The sequence below is a fragment of the Bos grunniens genome, chromosome 8 (assembly GCF_055505025.1).
Source record: "Bos grunniens cultivar Pamir isolate PY7600 chromosome 8, Bosgru_T2T1.0, whole genome shotgun sequence".
Taxonomy (NCBI): Eukaryota; Metazoa; Chordata; class Mammalia; order Artiodactyla; family Bovidae; genus Bos; species Bos grunniens.
Window position 1 is genome coordinate 88,191,107 of NC_141172.1, and position 22,013 is coordinate 88,213,119.

Sequence of the window (22,013 nt, forward strand, 5' to 3'; positions counted from 1 at the left end):
ACGAAAAGATGCTCAACATCACATCACTAATTATTATTGTTGTTGTTGTTGTTTAGTTGGTAAGTCATGTCCACCTCTTTTGCAACCCCATGGAGTGGCCTGCCAGGATGCTCTGTCCATGGGATTTCTCAGGCAAGAATATTGGAGTGGGTTGTCATTTCCTTCTCCAAAGGAATCTTCCCGAACCCGGGGATCAAACCCATGTCTCCTGCATTTTTTACCACTGAACCACCAAAGAAGCCCCTCACTAATTATTAGAGAAATGCAAATCAAAACTACAATGAGGTATCACTTCACACTGGTCAGAATGGCATCACCAAAAGCCTGCAAACAATAAGTGCTTGAGAAGGTGTGGAGAAAAAGGAACCCTCCTACACTGTTGATGGGAATGTGAATTGGTACAACTACTATGGAGATTAGCATGGAGGTTCCTAAAAAAAAAATTTTAAATAGAGCTACCATATGACCTAGCAACCCCATTCCTAGGCTATATCTAGAGAAAACCATAATTCGAAAGGATATAAGCACCCCTGTGTTCATTGCAGCACGGTTTACAATAGCCAGGACAAGGAAGCAATCTAAATGCCCATGGACAGATGAATGGATAAAGCAGATGTGATACATACATACAGTGGAACATTACTCAGCCATAAAAAGGAATGAATTGATGCCATTTGCAATGACATGGATAGACCTCCATATTGTCATACAGAGTGAAGTCAGAAAGAGAAAGACAAATATCATATAATATCACTTATATGTGGAATCTGAAAAATTATACAGACGAACTTATTTGCAAAGCAGAAATAGAGTCACGGTATAGAAAACAAATTTACAGTTACCAAGGGGAGAAGATGGAGAAGGCAATGGCACCCCACTCCAGTACTTTTGCCTGGAAAATCCCATGGACGGAGGAGCCTGGTAGGCTGTAGTCCATGGGGTCGCTAGAGTCGGGCACGACTGAGCGACTTCACTTTCACTTTTCGCTTTCATGCATTGGAGAAGGAAATGGCAACCCACTCCAGTGTTCTTGCTTGGAGAATCCCAGGGACGGGGAAGCCTGGTGGGCTGCTGTCTATGGGGTCACACAGAGTCGGACACAACTGACGCAACTTAGCAGCAGCAGCAGCAAGGGGAGAAGAAGGTGGGATGAATTGGGAGACTGGGACCGACATATACACACTACTATGTATAAAATATACAACTAAGGAGAATATACTGCGGAGCACAAGGAACTCTACTCAGCGCTCTGTGGGGACCTAAATGGGAAGGAAATCCAAAAATAAGGGATACCTGTATATGTGTAACTGATTCAACTTGCTGTACAGCAGAAAATAATACAACATCGTAAAACAACTATAGTCCAATAAAAATTTTTTAAGAAATTTAAAAAACACACAGATTTATTATCTTAGCGTTCTATAGGGTAGGAGTCTGACACAGATCTCACTGGGCTAGAATCAAGGTGTGGAGAGAGCTGGCTTCTGCTGGAGTCTCTTGGGGAGAAGCCATTTTCTTGCTTTTCCAGGTTCTAGAAGCTACCCACATTTCTCAGCTCACAGCCTCTTCCTTTATCTTTAAAGACAGCAAGAAGCAACTTTAGTCTCTCTTACATCATCACTCTGACCTCCTACTTGTCAACTTCTTGCCTTTATGGTTACACTGGGTCCACCTGTACAATCCAGAACAATCTTTTGAAGTCACTGGTTAGCAACCTTAATTCCATCCACAGACTTAATTGCCTTTGGCCATGTCAACTAATTTATTCATTCTCAGATATAAGGATTAGAACGTGCACATTCTAACACCGTTATTCTGCCTACCACAGAAGTCCTTGTGAGAAAGTTAAATAAAAGGCATACAGGTTGGAGAGGAAGAAATAAAACCATCTTGATCTACCTCGCAAACTACCTCACAGAGACATGAGACTCTGCAGAGAAATCTAAGGAACCTGCAAAATGCTATTAAAACTAACAATGAGCATAACAAGATTGTAGAGTCCAAGGTCAATATACAAAAATCCATTGTATTCATATATACCAAGAGTACAATGTAAACTGGAAACTTTTGTATATTACAAATGCAATGAAAAATTGGAACATTAAAATTTTTTAAAAAGTTAAAATTTTAAAACTCATTTATAAGGTTATCAAAGAATATGAAATATTTTTGTATGTTTCTAAATAAATTTGAATAAGCTTATTATTACATTAACAGATGCACAAATGATAAAACGAATCTGAGAAAAATTAAACTGTAATAAATGGAGCACATATCACGCTCACTATTTGCTATTGTTGTGCTGTCAATATTCTCCAAACTGATGAATAGACTTGGTGCAATCCCAAACAAAATCTCAGGAGTCTTTTTTTATAGAAATTGAGGAGCTAATTACAAAATGTAATTACAATTACAAAAAACCTAGAAAATACAAAGAACCTAGCATAACCAACCCAATTTTGAAAAAGAACAGGGTTTCTGACTCACACTTCTGATTTTAAGAGGTACTGTGCGTGCTCTGTGCCTAGTCACTCAGTCATTTTCAACTGAAAAGAGTCACTCAGACTCTTTTTGACCCTATGGACTGCAGCCCCTCAGGCTTCTCTGTCCATGGGAATTGTCCAGGCAAGAATACTGGAGTGGGTTGCCATGCCTGCCTCTGGATCTGCACAACCCAGGGACAGAACCCAGGTCTCCTGCTTTGCATGCAGATTTTTTACCATCTGAGCCACCAGGGAATCCCTAAGATGTACTATAAATGAACAATTACCAAGACAGCATGGTATTAGGGTCTAAGCGAAATAGACACATAGACCAATAGAGAAACATAGTTCAGAATTAGACCCACTCGTACAGGGCCAGTTAATTTTTGGCAAAGGTGCCAAGGCAATGCAATGGAAAATTATAATCTTTTCAACAAAAGGAGCTAAAACCAATGGCTATCTGCATGAAAAATAGGATAAAACAATTAAATTCAAGCCCTACCTCACACTTTTTCCTTTTCAAACTGTTCATGGAGTTGTCACAGCAAGAATACTGGAGTGGTTTGCCATTCCCTCCTCCAGTGGGCCACGTTTTGTCAGAACTCTCCACTATGACCCGTCCATCTTGGGTGGCCCTGCACAGCATGGCTCATAGCTTCCTTGAGTTTCGCAAGCCCCTTCTCCACGACAAGGCTGTGATCTCAAAATCTTCAAGCAAGGCTTCAGCACTACATAAACTGAGAAACTCTAGATGTACAAGCGGGGTTTAGAAAAGGCAGAGGAACCAGAAATCAAATTGCCAACATCCATTGGATCATAGAGAAAGGAGGGAATTCCAGGAAAACATCTACTTCTGCTTCATTGACTATACTAAAGCCTTTTTCTATGTGGATCACAATAAACAGAAAAATTCTTCAAGAGATGGGAATACCAGACCACCTTACCTGCCTCCTGAGAAACCTATATGCTGGTCAAGAAGCAACAGTTACAACCTTACATGAACAAAGGACTGGTTCAGAATTGGGGAAGGAGTAAGTCAAGGCTGTATATTGTCACCTTGCTTATTTAACTTATATGCTGAGTACATCATGCGAAATGCTAGGGTGGATGAATCACAGGCTGGAATCAAGGTTGCCAGGAGAAATATCAACAACCTCAGATAAACAGATAATACCACTGTAACGGCAGAAACCAAAGAGGAACTAAACAGCCTCTTGATGAGTGTGAAAAAGGAAAGTGAAAAAGCTGGTTTAAAACTCAACATTCAGAAAACTAAGATCATGGCATCCAGTCCCATCAATTCATGGCAAATGGAGGGAAAGTGGAAATAGTGACAGATTTTATTTTCTTGGGCTCCAAAATCACTGCAGACAGTCATGAAATTAAAAGACACTTGCTACTTGGAAGAAAAGTTATGACAAACTTAGCATACTAAAAAGCAAAGACATCACTTTGCTGACAAAGGTCCATACAGTCAAAGCTATGTTTTTTCCAGTAGTCATGTATGAATGTAAGAGTTGGACCAGAAAGAATGCTGAGTATCGAAGAATTGATGCCTTAGAATTGTGGTGCAGGAGAAGACTCTTGAGAGTCCCTTGGACAGCAAGGAGATCAAGCCTGTCAATCCTAAAAGAAATTAACCCTGAATATTCATTGGAAGGACTGCTGCTGAAGCTGAAGCTCTAATACTTTGGCCACCTGATGCAAAGAACTGACTCACTGGAAAAGACCCTGATGCTGGGAAAGACTGAAGGCAGGAGGAGAAGGAGGCAACAGGTGAGATGGTTGGATAGCATCACCAATTCAACGGTCACGAATCTGAGCAAACTCCAGGAGACAGTGAAGGCAGAAAAACCTGGCATGCTGCAGTCCATAGGGTCCCTAAGAGACTTAGCAACTGAACAACAAAAATCTCACACTGTATAAAAAGACTAATTTGAAGTGGCTCATAGATCTAAATGAAAAAGCTAAAACTATGAAATTTTACAAGTAACAGAAGAAAATCTTGGTCTCCTGGGCCTAGGCAAAGACTTCTTAAGTTGGACTCCTGAAGCATGAACCATATATTTTAAAGCTTAGTAAAATAAACTTCATCAAAATTGAGGATATTTGCTCTTCAAAGGACACCATTAAGCCAAATGAAAAGGCAAACCACAGATTGTAAGAAAATATTTGCAAAACATGTAAAAACTTCTACCCAGAATACATGAAAAGCTGTTGCTGCTGCTGCTGCTTCTTAGTCAACTCAGTAATAAGGAGATAGCCCAACTTTTTTTAAAGGAGCAAACCATTTGGACGGTTCACCAAAATTATCAGATGGCCAAGGAGCACATGAAAAGATGATCAACATCATCATACATTAGGGAAACACAAAGTAAAACCACAATGAAATATAACTAAACATCCAGCAGAATTTTAGAGACTGGCGATGCCAAGTGTTGGTGAAGATGGAGAGATTGGAACTTTTCTGCACTGCTAGTGGGAATATACAATGGTACAGCCACTTTGGAAAAACAGTTTGGAAGCATCATCTTATCAAATTAAACATATATTAACACGAATCCTCTGACTCAGCTGTTCCTTTGTTATGTATTCATTGACACAGGAGAAAATACACGGCAGCAGAAAGACTTGTACATGAAAGTCTATAGCAGTTTTATTCATGATATCCAAAACTAGGAACAACCCAAATGCCCATCAACTGGTGAGTAGATTAAAAAAAATTGTCTTCTATCCATGCAGTGAAATGCCACTCCCCAGTTAAAAGGAACAAATTACAGAATCAGTTGACAACATGGATAAATCCTGAAAGCATGGTGCTACAGGAAAGAGGCCAGACACAACAGGTCACACACTGAATGCACGATGCCGAGGACATGAAACCACAGAAAAGGCAGCCAATGACGAAAGCAGAGCAGTGGTTTCCAGCAGCTGGTCTGGGAAAAGGCTGACTGCAGAAACTGCACGAAGGAGCTCATCAGGGTGACAAATGCACCAGATAACTGTGAGGTGATTTCAAGACTGTATGTAGGTGTTAAAACTCTGGGTTATGGACCTAAAATGGTAACCTTTATTCTGTGTCAGTTATACCACCCCCCCATAAAAGTGCCCATATAAAGGGAGAAAAAAGATTAAAAAAAAAAAACATTACTGGACTTTCCTGGTGGCACAGTGGCTAAGAACCTGCCTGCCAATGCAGGGAACATGGGTTTGATCCCTGGTCCGGGAAGATCCCGCATGCTGCAGAGCAACTACGTCCGTGTGCCAGAACTGCTGAGCCGCATTCTAGAGCCTTCCAGCCGCAACCACTGAATCCATGAGCTGCAGCTACTGAAGGCCACCCACCCTAGAGCCTGTGCTCTGCAGAAAGAGAAGGCACTGCAATGGGAAGCCCTCATACCACAGGTAGAGAAAGCCCACACAAAAGCAATAAACAAACAAACCATATTCTTACTTTAGGGTCACTTTGAAGAAAGCTGAAAGGAGTATACTCATTTGAGGATTATATTAAGTTGAAATGTTTAAACTTTAGCGAAGGAAATGGCGACCCACTCCAGTGTTCTTGCCTGGAGAATCCCAGGGATAGGGGAGCCTGGTGGGCTGCCGTCTATGGAGTCGCACAGCGTCGGACACGACTGAAGTGACTTAACAGCAGTTATTTAATGCTGTGCCACGCCCTGCTCAGAACGCTAGGTCATCAAAAAAAATTGGAGCACAGCACCATCTAGTGGTCAAATTGTATATTTAAAGTGCTAAAGTCTGTTGAAAGATAACTGACATGAAAAGATCTAGTAAAGTTTCACTTAATGCTCCAAAGTAATTTTATACCATTTAACACCTACTAGTAGCAAAAAGTTGAGAAATCTAAAAATCTAATTTTGAGTGGCAACCAGCTCATTTTAATTAGAAACAAAACAAAGTCTCTTGCTATCACTGTTAACAGTTTTCTGAAATGCAGAAGATTCAAAACCAAGTGAAACAGAAACAAGACATACAATTATTTTAAAAGAGAAAACAAAAATATTACAATTAGAAGATATGGAGTAATGTACTGAAAACTGAGAGTCATCGTAAAATTTTTATAATGCATGCTGCTACTGCTAAGTCACTTCAGTCGTGTCCGACTCTGTGCAACCCCATAGACGGCAGCCCACCAGGCTCCCCCATCCCTGGGATTCTCCAGGCAAGAACACTGGAGTGGGTTGCCATTTCCTTCTCCAATGCATGAAAGTGAAAAGTGAAAGTGAAGTCGCTCAGTCATGTCCGACCCTTAGCATGGACTGCAACCTACCAGGCTCCTCCGTCCATGGGATTTTCCAGGCAAGAGTACTGGAGTGGGGTGCCATTGCCACATGAAGTCATCAAATTATGAATTTGATGTAAAAATTAATATATTTTCTGTAACACAACAATCACAGAATATAATTTATAATGGAGAAATATTCCATTAATAGTACCAGAAATGCAGCAACAAAAGTACAGAAAACATCTATTGATAATTCTAAGAGCAATGTATAATGCCCAAAGAAGAAAACTGTCAAAATTTACAGAACAGAGTACAAAAAAGTTTACATAGTGAGATATATTATTGCTTGATGGAAAAACTTGATAGAATATATATGTCTCTTTCTCTTTAATTTATCTATTTTATGAAACTAAGTCAAAACCATTATAGCATTGTTCGGGAACTTGTTCATATGCTGCTGCTGCTGCTAAGCCGCTTCAGTCGTGTCCGACTCTGTGCAACCCCATAGACGGCAGCCCACCAGGCTCCCCCGTCCCTGGGATTCTCCAGGCAAGAACACCGGAGTGGGTTGCCATTTCCTTCTCCAATGCATGAAAGTGAAAAGTGAAAGTGAAGTCTCTCAGTCGTGTCCGACTCTTTGCAACCCCATGGACTGCAGCCCACCAGGCGCCACCATCCATGGGATTTTCCAGGCAAGAGTACTGGAGTGGGGTGCCATTGCCTTCTCCGCAATTATTTTTAGCCATGCAATAAAAATATTGCAGATTTTGATGGCATTTTCTAAATGTTTTTCATTTGCATTATCAGCATCCTCCATAATATTTGTCCCCAAGAATATCTGTCAAATTTTTTATTGTATGTAGTCAATTCATAGTGTTCCTTTATATTTTTGCTTTGATGATTACAACGTTTCTTTCTTAAACCATGAACTTACCAATGTATTACTGCCAACCCTGATAAAAATGTGTTTGATGATTTCAACTTTTAACAACTTTCAAGTAACATTTGCATCCAACATTCTAACAACAGAGATAAGCCACTCATTTTTCTTGATAAAGGTATTATTACCAGATAAAGGTATTATTACCAGATAAAGGTATTATTGGTTTCACTGTAAGGTATTGCAGGTTATCAAACTTTTGTACCTATTACGAATTAATTCCAAAACCTTTCACCAGAAATACGAATCTCTTTTCAATGCATCAGGTGTTCTGTCAGTTGCATTTTTTTTTCTTGGAAAGAGTCCTTCTAGGACCTCCCTCCTGCTGCTCCCTCAAGGCACCCATTCTGTAGCCTCAGTCCACAGGACCCTCAGGGCACTTGAGGTAACAGATCATCATGAGATTCTTTACCTCTCTCTTACTTCCTGGACCTCCTATTGCTCTCTCTCCTTTAAATTTCTTAATTTGGCTTCACCGGGTCTTAGTTGAGGCACAAGGGATCTTTAGTCGTGGCATGATGGAATCTAGTTCCCTGACCAGGGATTGAACCCAGGCCCCTCTGCATTGGGAGCTCAGAGTCTTAACAGCTGGACTGCCAGGGAAGTCCCTCCTCTCTTTCTTGATCTGCTTCTTCATTTTGCTGAAGAATATCCACTAGTAACTTCCTGAGAATGGGTATCTGCAGAGCAGGTTCCTCAATGATTAGCAGAACCGAAATGCTATTTTTCTAACTTCCTCCTGACTGCTCACCCTTCTGGCTCTACGGTTTCTGTTGGACATCATTTCCCCGAAATCTCAGGATGCCACTCTTTCACTGCCCCCACCACAGGGGAGGGCTCGGGTCCCTTTTCTCTCCCACACTGTCAGATGTTAGGGTCGTTCTTGATCTCAGTTGTTTGTGTTTTGACGTTCCAGACTCTGTGCTTTGGGGAGGCCTTTTTTTCTTCCATTTTGCAGGATGCTCAGAGAGTCTTTTCAAACTGGAAACCCAAATCGTTCTGTGCTAGGAATTTTTAAGTGATTTCTTTGCTACATTCCTGTCTGTCTTCTAGCCACTTCCACTGATGGGATTCCTTTGTTCAGATGTCAGATCCCTTAAAGTACTCTTCTGATTTTCTTCATTGTTCTCTCCCATCTTCCTCCTAATTTCCCCTCTAGTCTGTTTTCTTGGAGATATCCCCTCTCCTTCCATCACCTCCACTAAATTCCTCATTTCTATGTCCTCATTTTTTTAGTTTCCGAGACCTGTTTTTATTCTATGAACATTCCTTTTCGGTTTTTACCTACTTCATTTTCTTAGGAGCAATATCTTCCTTTATTTCCTTAAGAATGCAAATCATAGTTCTTAGAAAATTTTATTTTCTGTTGTGTCTTTTTTCCCACTTCCTCCCCCTTACCCACTGCCACCGCCCTGTGCTTTTACTATTTACTTTGCTTTCTGTTTCTTTTACTGGAAGTTTTCCGTCTTCAAATGTCTGATTCACAGCCATCTCATCTTACAGCAAGGCACAGAAGTGTGTACTGTAAAATCGCGGTGGGGGCAGGGACAGTGACTAGGCGGATAGGCTTCTTGTGTGTGACTTTCAGTCACCCGGGCTCTTCCATCACCTGTTTTCTTGGGCGGGTGGGTTTTTCAGGAGAACATTCTGGGGTGTCCTGCCTGGAGGTCGTACCCCTGGCTGACCACATTCTTGGACTCATATGGAGGAAGCAGGCAAGCTAGGCGGCATTTCAGAATCAACCCCCCTCAGCAAGTCCTGTGTCTGAGCCCAGCCTCCTTCACCTTATCTTCTGCAGGGAGCAAACCTTCAGACATTTCCAGGGCCAGGGAGGGTGGCACAGAGTAGCATGGCAGGGGGGCTGGGAGGAGGAGCCAGACTAGAGGGTTTAAATGGCTCCGCATGCAAACTTTCTAACCACCCTGCTTCTGGCTGCATCTATCTGAGTCCTAGTCCTTTCTGCATTCTAATCCTTTCTGCATTTCACTATATGAATCAGTCCTGCCTCTTGGCTGGTTCCACATTGCTGAGCGAGAATTCAGCCTTCTCTGCACTTCAGTTTCCCTTTGTCTATCTTATCACCAGCATCCAAAGTCCAGGAACTGCCATCTCCCTGCTGGTCTCTGTGTCTCTCTGGGGTATGCCTTCTGTCTAATCCTTTACAGTCTCTAACTTTGGGGAGAAAACAAAGGTAGCCCATCCTCTTGTTTTCGTATTTTGTATAACTTGCAATACCTTGGTCATGAAACAACTTGCTTTTCCTGAAATGAAAACATACAACTTGCTAATTTCAGGAAAAATTTCAGGTGGCTTACTTTTGTTGTTAACGATACAGCTGTTGGATGCAAATGTTACTCAAGACTTGTGAGGTTAAATGTGGAAAGGGTCAAACACTTATCAGAATAGGCTGTGAGAAAGTTCCTGGTTCAGAGAGATAATTTGCAACCATCAATGAGAAAACATGAAATAACATTATGAACAAGTTACATATAAGAAAGTATGGGGAAAAGCTCATCAAATAATATTCATAAATCATATTAACCTTTAAAAAACCACCATCACAAGGAAAACATGGAGTTCCAGCTAAATTAGAAAATACTGAAATGGTTTGCTTTGACGTCAGTCACAACACTACACTGATTTATCTCTGAAAGATAAAAATTTTTGAAAAGCTATAAATCAACTAATTGGCTTTAAGTTTTCTCAATAAACTTCATGTTTACTGCCACATTCCAAACAGACCTCAGAAAAGATTGAATAACATGCATAGAAAAGGCCCTCCACCAGGATCTGGAGGTCTTTCTGAACAAGCTCTGTCCCCCATTCAGGATCCCAGAGGTGGCACCAACTGTACCTCCAAGGACTGCTTTCTTCATCCTTCCAACCCAGGGAGACTGACCTCTCATGTCCCTTTCTTCCCTCTAGATACCCAAGCCCGACTTAGGGGTTGTTATAGAAACTTCCATCTTTCTCACTGACCAGCTATGTTTGGCCACCCACGTGCAGTGTGCGCCACTGCCCACCTCTCTCCTGTCCTCTATCTTAGTCTGCTCAGAGTATTATTAGAGACCGGAATATCACAGACTGTGTGGCTGAGGCAGAAGGAATGTATTTCTCACAGTCTGGAGGCTGTCAGTTTGGGATCAGGGCACGAGCAGAGTTGGGGTCTGGTGAGAGCTTTCTCCAGGTTGCAGACTCTGACTTATCTCTGTGCCCTCATGTGACGGAAGGGGTGAGGGCTCTCTCTGAGGTCTCTTCTCTTAGAGCACTAATCCCATTCATGAGGACTCCACCCTCAAGACCCAGTCGCCTCCCAAGGGCCCCACTTCCTAACACTGTCACACAGAAAGTTTGGTGTCAACGTATGAATTTGTGGGGACACGAACACTGAGACCAGAGCTCCTTCCCTCTCTGCTGTCCTTCCTCAACTCACAGTGAGTGAGAGTCACTCAGTCGCGTCCGACTCTTTGCAATTCTATGAACTATACAGTCCATGGAATTCTCTGGCCAGAATACTGGAGTGGGTAGCCTTTCCCTTCTCCAGGGGATCTTCCCAAGCCAGAGATCGAACCCAGGTCTCCCACATCGCAGGCATACTCTTTACGAGCTGAGCCACAAGGGAAGCCCAAGGATACTGGAGTGGGTAGCCTATCCCTTCTCCAGAGGATCTTCCCAACCCAGGAATTGAACCGGAGTCTCCTGCATGGCAGGCAGATTCTTTACCAACTGAGCTGTGAGGGAAGCTCTCACTTCACAGAGATGCATGTAACTCCCCCGGGCACCCTGCCTGTCCCGGCCCACTGCAGCATCCTCTCTGCTGCCTAGTTGCCTCCAGACATGGCAGGTCTCGTCAGGTCTCATTATGGACTGTTCTCTGCTGACTAGGTCAGGCTGGGAGCGGTGTCCCCAGCATTTCCTTCCTTGTGATTGCCGGCTAATGTTTGCCACGGACTCCTCAAAAATCTGTGTGATCAGATAAGGTAACAGGGGAACTTGAAAGACCAGACAGGTCCAGCTTGCCCTCCCTCTCCTCTGCTGCTGCCGACCACCAGACATTTCCCAGCAAACCCATGTGGGAGCCACACAGAGACAGCGACATTGCATCTTGCTCTGTGGGCTCCTTCTCATGGTCTCACTGTGGATCTGCCAGCAAGCCCCTACTTGTCCGCCTGTGCAAACACTGTGCTGTGTAAGGTCTTATTTCCTGTCCCATAATTCACATAGTGGATTTGGATTCCTGACTCACTCTTGCCTGCGTGCATGCTCAGTGGTTAAGACATGTCTGACTCTGCAATCCCATGGACTGAGGCCCACCAGGCTTCTCTGTCTGTGGGATTCTCTAGGCAAGAATACTGGAATGGGTAGCCATTCCTTTTTCCAGGGGATCTTCCAAGCCCAGGGATCAAACCCACATCTCCTGTGTCTCCTGCACTGGCAGGAGGACTCTTTACCGCTGAGCCACCAGGGAAGCCCACTGTGTAAGGTCTCATTTCCTGTCCCATAACTCACATAGCAGGATTGCATTCCTGACTCACTCTTGACTAACACAGGTCATTCTCCTAACTATATGATGGCCAGACCAGAATATCTGAGGTTCCCTGAAGCGCTTGTGCTTATCAGTATGCTTTTCTTGCTAAATGGAATTCTCAACCCCACCTCCCATATACCTGGCTAGCTCCTGCTCACCTCCAAAACCTATCTTGAGAGCCAATATCTCCTTGGTATTTCCTCTGGGAGAAAACACTACTGCAAGAGAATATCAGCATGGCCCTTTGGTTGCGAGCAACAAAGATTGAATTTGTTAAACTTAAAAGAAGCCAAAAATATTGGATTTTGGCAGATCATAGTCATGGAAAAGGTGGACAGCAAGGCCTTGAGAAGCATGGGGGTGATCAGTAGAAGCCACAGAAACCAGCTCTTTGGAACATTCTACAGGACAGCTCAGCTCTTACCCTCCCATCCTGTATCAGCTCAAAATGCAAACTTCTCAGAAGTCTGAGTGGCTACCTTGGGTCCTGTATTCACCTGGTAATTAGGGAGGTCAGTATGACTGCCCCTGTCCCTGTAGGGGACAGGTGTTTCTCCTGCCCAAGAAAGGGTGACAGGATCATCAAATGTCCACAAATAGGGAGCAGCTTCCTGATTTGGTATTTCAGTTCTGCCTTGTCTCCCTCAAGAGAGCTTTGGTGAGTCCTTTCTCATCTCTGAGTTTCCATTTCCACTTCCACATATGCAATGCCTGCCATGCAGAGTTGATGAAAAAAGCAGAGGGCGGTGTTGTTCTGCTTCTTCTGATGGCCAGAGTGGTGCTCCATAGACCGCAGCACAAGCTTGTCTTCACATCAGCAGAGGGACAACTAACCGAGACAGCACTGCAGAAAACTCGATCAGTAAAAAGAGAATGCGATGATAAAGAACCCACCTGCCATTGCAGGAGATGCAAGAGATACAGGCTAGACCCCTTGTTCAGAAAGATCCTGTGAAGTGGGAAATGGCAACCCATTTCAGTATTCTTGCCTGGGAAATTCCATGGACAGAGGAACCTGGAGGGCTGCAGTCCATGGGGCCACAAAGAGTCGAACACAACTTAGCTACTGTGAACACACAACCAAGAGAAGATGACCTGAGGCTCATTTCCACATGTAAGAGAAGAGCTGAGAAAACTGATTGAAATGAAAATAATGGTTTTTATGTCAACCACAAATGAATTATAATTTGCTAAGAAATGTTATATGCTGTGAACCAGAGATTTGTTGCTTGTCTCAGAATTATTTAGTAATCTAGTCTCACCACTGCTATGCAGTACCTTCTGTTCCATCTGAGATATTTTCAGCCATGTATAATGGAAACTCTGGTGGCTCAGGGGTAAGAATCTGCTTGCAGTGCAGGAGACATGGGTTCCATGCAGGGAAAACCCCCTGGAGAAGGAAATAACAACCCACTCCAGTATTCTTGCCTAGGAAATCCCATGGGCAGAGAGCCTGGCAGGCTACAGCCTGTGGGGTTGCAAAAGAGTCAGAGATGACTGAATGACTAAAGAACAACAATAAGAGAAACCCAGAGCCTAAATGGAAGTAAATGAAGAGCAAGGACACACGTCTTCTCTATAACACAAAAACCCAGGGCAGGGAGGCTTCTGGTCAGTGTGACAGAGCTCTGCCCCACCTCCCTGGGACATTGTGGCCCTGCCTGTCTCCACCTGTTACCGTCCTTCTCTGAAAGAGCCATTAGATCAAAGGACTCAACTATGTCAAGTAATGATGAACAGCAGAGGTAATACAAGATGGGGTGCATTGGAACTTGCAGCTCAGAGAGGATGTGGGGGTAGGTAATGAGGTTCAGCAGCTCAAGGGCATTATTGGGGTGAATAAAGGCTTTCTGAATTAGAGAAGCCAGGAAACATTGAATCCTGGGACTAGCCCTCAGCAAAACACCAGAAGAGATACACTTTCAGGGATGGGCCTACACTGACCAAGGCTACATGCTTCAGATACTGATGCAAAGTGGCAAGGGTGACAGCCCAGGTCCTGACTTTGGGCAGGTCACTCAGTGTATGACCAGTAGCCTGGATGGTACAAGTAGTGAGCTGATCTAGGGTCTATGTCTCATGATGGAAAAGCTGTCCCTTTCCCAGTCCTCACACAGTGAGACAATGCCTCAGGAATGGCCCATTCAGGGCTCACATTGTACACAAGTGTGTGTGTGTGTGTGTGTGCACGCGCATGCACACGCTAGCACACACACTTAAGCAGATGGGTGTATAAAAGAAAGAGAGTGAGCACGGGTGTGTTGAGTTTGCGTGGTTGGGAGACATGTTCCTGCCATCCCATCTCTTGTTTTCAAAGCTGGCTCCTAACTTTGCTGTCCGCAGCGAGACATACATTAAATCAAGGCTGAACAGTATCAGAAGAAAACAAGTCAACCGCAAATACATATCCTGTATTAAATTATTAATAAAAGTATTCACTTTGGAGAAATAAGAATCCAGTTACACACATTAAAAGAAAGATAAGCAGGCCCGTGAATAACAAAACAGAAGGCAATAAATGATATGACTTGATTGGAGAGGTAGCAAGATTTCTGATTGTTCACATTTATAATTAATATTTTAATTCTTCTCTTAAATTTATTTTCTACATTATTTATTTTTGGCTTCACGGGGTCTTTGTTGCTGTGCAGGGGCTTTCTCTGGTTGTCACTGAGTGGGGGCTACGCTCTAGTTGCAGTGCATGGGCTTCTCACAGGGGTGGCTTCCCTTGTCGAGGAGCCTGGGCTTTACAGCAACGCGGGCTTGGGTAGTGGTGGTGTGTGGGCTTAGTTGCCCAGAGGCATGTGGAATCATCCTGGCGAGGGGTTAAACCTATGTCCCTTGCATGGGCAGGCAGATTCTTATCCACAGGACCACCAAGCGAGTCCTTTTCTTAAACTTAAGTGAGAGTACATAGCCTAAATAAGCAACTAGATTGGAAAGAAATTGTCCTAGAAGAGGCTGTGAAAAATATGAGAGTTCATCTGAAATTTAAATATTGAGTACCTCCCACAATGTGATGAATCCTTAGGCTGGTCACCTTTCAAGAAAACAAAATAGCATTTAGTGAAGTGGAAAAGACAGTTGATTAAATTGACCACTGTGACCTTAAGGAGTTATGTAACTGTGACTCACAAGTCACACTCAGTCTTTTTAAAGCCTGCATCTGGCCCTCCAAGCCCTTTACAAATCATTCACTAATTCTCCAAAGAGTCCTTCAGTGTTGAGAGAGATACAAGAGTGGTTGTCTGTCTACATTTGAGACTGATGAACCAAAGGACCTTGGGGATGCCTGTTTCTTCAGAATTCCACCACAAAGGAAGGAGAACCCAGGAACGAGAGTGCTCAGCAAGCCAACTAGAAGAGTTAAGTAGGTCGACTTCCTCCGACTATGGCGTGGTGGACAGCACAGGAACCAAGGCAGAAAACCCAACTCTGGACCTGGCCATTGCAGACCAGCTGGAGATGGACCCCAAACCTTGAGTCCAAGAAGCTGTGTGTCCCCTTCTAGGCAGTCCTGCCTGGAAAGTCCCATCCTGATCAGGATGCCATAGATGTTCCCTGAATGATGGAGCCTGGTGTTAAGTAATAGAGCTCTCTGTACACTGATTGTTTGGGTTTTGTTTGCTCAATGTTGTTTCCCATTTAATTATATTCCTTTCCAAAATGACAATGTGTTATCTGTGCCAATTTTGGTATAGTATTTGTAAAAGGTTATGATAAACACAATCACACATACAAAACTCAACAACAAATGTTTCAAACTCATTTTGAGCTGTGAAGACTGTGGTCAGTGTGAATGTATCCAAGAGGAATAACTGCCTCCAAATGACACAGTTGGCACAATGTTTGTTTATAATCATTTTCCTGAGTTCTAAATATTGTAAGAGATAGCTGCTGCTGCTGCTGCTAAGTCCCTACAGTCGTGTCCGACTCTGTCTGACCCCATAGACTGCTGCCCACCAGGCTTCCCCATCCCTGGGATTCTCCACCTATGTACCCTTAAAATTAAGCTTTTCAAAGGAAAATTTAAACTGTTCACATTCCCATCTTGACATCAATGGTGTTTTCCTTAGGTTTTGTGCATCCATTTTTCAAGCTTGTAATTACAGTGTGCTTATCATTCCACTGGAACTATGAGGACATTTTGCCATGTTTGCACAGCCTTTGAAACCACCCTCTTTACCGTTCTCCAGTACACTTGGGCTGCTGCCCCTGTTGTTGACCTTGCCAGCCAATTTAAATCGTTCCCTTGTCATAAAGAATGTCACAAAGACCGTCTTCCTGCACTTATTTTCTTCTTTCAGTTATTTCCTTGGGATAACTTCCCAGGCACCACATTACTGGGTCAAGCACTGTGAACAATTTCCATGGTTCTAGATAACATGGTTTTGAGCTGCCCTGCCAACCATGACCTGGCCAAGCGTGAGAATGAGAAGTTGGAGGAGAGTCAAGTGCCCACAATAGAGAAGCAGCCAGATGAAACCTAGCAGAGCCACACCCAGACCCCGATGAAACTCCTGAAAGAACACTGGAGCAGATGCTCACAATATGTGCAAATGTGCCCACTAGAGGTCAAGGTTCTTGGGTTTTTCCTGCTACTCTGGGTCTTTATTGCATTGCACTGTGCTGTGCTGTGCTTAGTTGCTCATGCATGTCTGACTCTTTGCGACCCCATGGACTCTTACCCATCAGGCTCTTCTGTCCATGGAATTTTCCAGGCAAGAATACTGGAGTGGGTTGCTATGCCCTCCTCCATGGGATCTTCCCAACCCAGGGATGGAACCCAGGTCTACTGTATTGCAGGCAGATTCTTTACCATCTGAGCCACCAAGAAACCTCATTGCAGTGCCCGACTGAGTGACTGAACTGAACTGAACTGAACTGAAGCTTTCTCTAGTCACAGCTGGTGGGCTTATTTGCCCTGTGGTATGTGGGATCTTATCTCCCCCACCAGGGATCAAACCCACATCTCCTGCTTCGGAAGGTGGATTCTTAAACACTGAACCACCAGGAAAGTCCCTCCTTGGTTTTTGTTTTTTTTAAGATCATAAAGTAGGACTCCTATACCTGATTACAACCGAGTGAGCTAGGATGATGATGCGTAGGCCCATGGCCAACACTGAATAGGAATCTATGGGATGGAAAGAAAGTGTGCATTTTACAGAGCTTTTTCTTAAAGTTCATGCTGCATTTCCACATGGACGCATCTGAGCCTTCTTTTAATTGTCCTACAAATTTCAACAGCCCAAGTCTTTTCTTGAAGCCCCACAGCTACACGCCTACAAAGGGACAAGAATCTCCCCTATTTGTCCTCCTTGAAGCCAGCAGCCTACAAGGAATCATTTAACCAATGGGTCATGTCTCTATGCTGCTGCTGCTGCTGCCCCTAAGTCGCTTCAGTCGTGTCTGACTCTGTGCGACCCCATAGACGGCAACCCATTAGGCTCCTCTGTCCCTGGGATTCTCCAGGCAAGAATACTGGAGTAGGTTGCCATTTCCTTCTCCAATGCGTGAAAGTGAAGTCGCTCAGTCGTGTCTGACTCTTAGCGACCCCGTGGACTGCAGCCTACCAGGCTCCTCCGTCCATGGGATTTTCCAGGCAAGAGTACTGGAGTGGGTTGCCATTGCCTTCTTATATCTCTATGCTAATTCCCCCAAATTCCTTAATCTATCCCTTTCTCTGTGATTGCACTGCACATCCCAGGTCAAGAAACCACTGTTTCTCCCCCGGATGACTGTGGCGACCTCTCTACTGGTCCTTACATGGTCACACTGAAGCCAGAGTGACAGGTAACAACAGACCCGGATCTGATGGTGTCATCTGCCCACTCTAAATTCTACATGGCATGCCATTGCAAAAAGCCACACTCTCCAATTTGGCAGGCAAAGTCATCTGTGCTATTTAAATTGTATTTAATTGGCATTAAAAACTCAATTCTTCAGTGCTCCTAGCCACATTTCAAGGGCTCAGTAATTACATGTGACTGATATGTTGGACATCATAGATTTAGAATTTCTCTCTCATTATAGAAAGTCCTGCTGGGCAGTGCTGCTTTCAACGATAAAGCAAAACCTTTAACTGACCCTTGTCGGGAGCCACATTAGGCATTACTGACAAAATGGAGGCATGGTCCCCAGGCCCCTCTCATTCCGTAGGCATGGATCCTGGGATGAAGGAGTTAGGCCTTGTATTTCTGACTTGTCTTTTCCTCTCCTCGGCTGAGTTAACTGAAAAGGAATATTAAGGTGCTTATTGGTCTTGAGAGGAGCATGAAAAGACACAAAGCCTTCTGCAGCATTGCTCAGAAAATAATTCATAAAGTTAATCACTGACATTTGTTCAAGTACTTTTACAAAAGAGTGTTCCAGGATGAGCACATAGGCTGTAGCTTGAGGCCATGAGAGGGATTGATATCTGAAGCCTATTTGTGAGAAGAAAGTTTATGGCAAAGGAGTTTACTGAATTTAGGGCTTAGAAATAATTAAAATAGTTAGAAGTTAAAGATTTAAGGAATGTTGTAAAGTTAGCATATTTTACTATAGCTTATAGAAGTTACGGAGAAGGCAATGGCAACCCGCTCCAGTACTCTTGCCTGGAAAATCCCATGGACGGAGGAGCCTGGTAGGCTGCAGTCCCTGGGGTCGATAAGAGTCGGGCACGACTGAGCGACTTCACTTTCCCTTTTCACTTTCATGCATTGGAGAAGGAAATGGCAACCCACTCCAGTATTCTTGCCTGGAGAATCCCAGGGACAGAGGAGTCTGGTGGGCTGCCATCTATGGGGTCGCACAGAGTCGGATACGACTGAAGCAACTTAGTAGTAGTAGTATAGAAGTTAAGAATTTTTTAGAGACACTATACCTAGAAACCTTTTTAAGAGAGAATGAGCTCAGGATGTTAGGGGCAAACAGGATTTGGGAAGATAAGTAGTAAACTGAGGAATGTAGCATGAGTTACAATATAATCACAAGTTAACTATAGGACACATTAGAGGAGGTAGATAATAGATGGTAAGGCTGATTCCGAGAGAATCACTGAAGCAGGAACTCTGTTTGAAGAGCAACAATGATTTATGGAGATAATAAATCTGGGAGAGGGGGAACTGAAAATGTCAAACCTCTGGCCTAATGTTTTTGGAAAAGTATAAAAGAGAATCTTAAACTTGGAATAAACAGGCAGTTCATAGAAAAATGAGAGGCTGTCTCATTGGCCGACACCATCCATCTCTTCAGGTTGAATCCCTGGTTGCTGGAGTTGGACTCCAGCAGACCCTTGAGACCCCACCAGCCTCTCCAGTCTCACCTCCCTCTATATTTCCCAGTACTCATCCAAGGACAGGGGAGGAGCCCAGGAAAACAAGCTCAAATCAAGAAAGTGTCTTGTGCACAGGGTCTGAAGGGTATGTATGGTCCAACTCTTTTACCCAAAGCTTGCATAGTGAATGAAATCTGACTGTGAATACCAGAGGCCAGAGCTGAGGGCTGGCCATGGTCACGAGCCTACATGCTTGCTTAGTCACTTCAGTCGAGTCTGACTCTGTGTGACCCTATGGACTGTAGCGCCCCAGGTTCCTCTGTCCATGGCATTCTCCTGGAAAGAAACAGGAGTGGGTTGCCATGCCTTCCTCCAGGGGATCTTCCTGACCCAGAGTTCAAACCTAAATCTGTCTCCTGAATTGGCAGGTGGTTTCTTCACCACTGGCGCCACCTGGGAAGCCCAGCCATGGTCACAGGTGGGCTTTCGTAGGTGTTGTATTCAATGGAAATATGAACCAATACACTTCTCTCTGCAAAGGTTCTGGGAGTATCTTATACAGTAAATGTTACCCATCCTCTGCTTGAGCAATTCCACTCCTATCTACTTGCCCAGGAAAAATGAAAGCATACACACACAGAGAGAGAGAGAGGGAAATACACAGTTCATAGCAGCTTTATTCATGGTAGCCTAAAACTGCAAATGATCCAGGTGTCCCTCAGCAGGTAAATGACAAAGTAATTGCAGCAAATCCCCAAAATGGAATCCTACTCAGTAACACAAAGGAACAAACCTGAATGAACTGCAAAACCACTATATTAGGTGAAAGAATTCTTCACAGAAGAGCATATAGTATATGGTTCTATTTTATGAAACTCTAGAACAGGCAAAATTAATTTGCAATGAAAAAAAATTGTAACAGCAGTTCCTTCTGAGAGGTTGGGGAAGGGGGATTAACTGGGAAGGGGCATGAGGGAACCCTGGGTGGTGGGGAGGGTGGGGGGGTGTTATTCTGTATCATGAAAGGGGGTTGGGTTACACTGGAGAATGCATTTGTCAAATCTACCAGGGTACACTTGAGTTTATATTTCTGGATATAAATTTAACTTTTCCATCTAAATCTACCCATCTATTTACAGATATAAATACTCATGATATATGTGTATGTCTGTGTTCTCAGACATAAATGGGGCTTCCCAGGTGCTGTTAGTGATAAAGAAACTGCCTGCCAATACAGGAGACGTAAGAGATGGGGGTTTCCTCCCTGGGTTGGGAAGATCCCCTGGAGAAGGGCATGGCAACCCACTCCAGTATTCTTGGTGGAGAATCCCATGGACAGAGGAAGGAGCCCAGCGGGCTACAGTCCATGGAGTCGCAAAGAGTCAGACACAACTAAGCAACTAACACACACACACACACACACACACATGCACAAATCTCTAGAAAGGGCTCTCATCTTAAACCTACAACATCAAACTTAGTGGAAGCTGGTTGCCTGTTCCTGCAAGGAGGGGGTCTGGGGGGCAGCTCCTGAAACTGGCCTGCATCCATGGTGAACTTTCAGCTCCTCATTCAACCTAAACCCATCTACAGGAGTAAAATGGTAGGAAAGTCTTTACAGAAGACTATTTCATCAGGGATGAGAGATCAGGCCCAACTCCAAACGCAGCAGAGATACCTGGGGGTTATAGCCAATGAGCAGAGAGAAGAGTCAGTGTATGGAGAATTAAGAAAAGACATCCAAGGTAGATGATTCTGGCTGAACCAACTTAGGATTCTTGCTGAAGACAAGTTGGGGTGATCCGACCTCAAGGGTGGGGAATTAGGACTTTGATCAGCTATCCAGGGTGATCAGATATCAGGGGTGGGAGACCCTACCCAAACTTACTTAGCAGGATTCTTGCTAAAACTAGGCTAGAAAGGCCAAGGACAGACAGGGCAAGGCCGAGGCTGAGAGAGGACTCAGAGGAGCCTGTCTAAAGTTTGCTCAAGGAGACAATCTGCCACAGATCAGTTAGAGGTTCCCTGGAGGTTCTGAGAGTCACTGAGTGAGAAGATCAGGGCTGCGGGAGGTGGCAGGTTCCCAGCACCCCAGCCAGGAGGACCAGTGTGCCTTTTGCCATCCTGTCTAGATCCCATGGTCCCCGGTGTTCACTGACCTGAGAAGCAGTCTGATGTTCTGCCCTGGCTCTGAAAGTCAGACCCAAAATTCAGGACATTTCAGCAAGAAGTTGCTTCTCGAACCTCCTTCAGCATCAGATGCAGTATACGGGTGTCTGTTTGGCAAACTGAGTTTCATTCATTGTGTTGTAGGGGAGAATTGGTGTCCCAAGGCAGGTGGACTCCTTCACGCAGAATTCAGGGAAATTTGGGTGGACCGACTTGCTCTCTTTTCTCCACGCTCCTCCCATAGACACAGCAACCCTCCCACGAGAAACGCCGCAAGTCTTGGTTCCTCAAGAAGAAAAACACTGGTCTCTATTATACCTTCCCAGGACATTTAAAATAGCAGCTCCCTGTGCCTGCACCTCTTCTGTCAGTATTTTTCTCCCTGACCC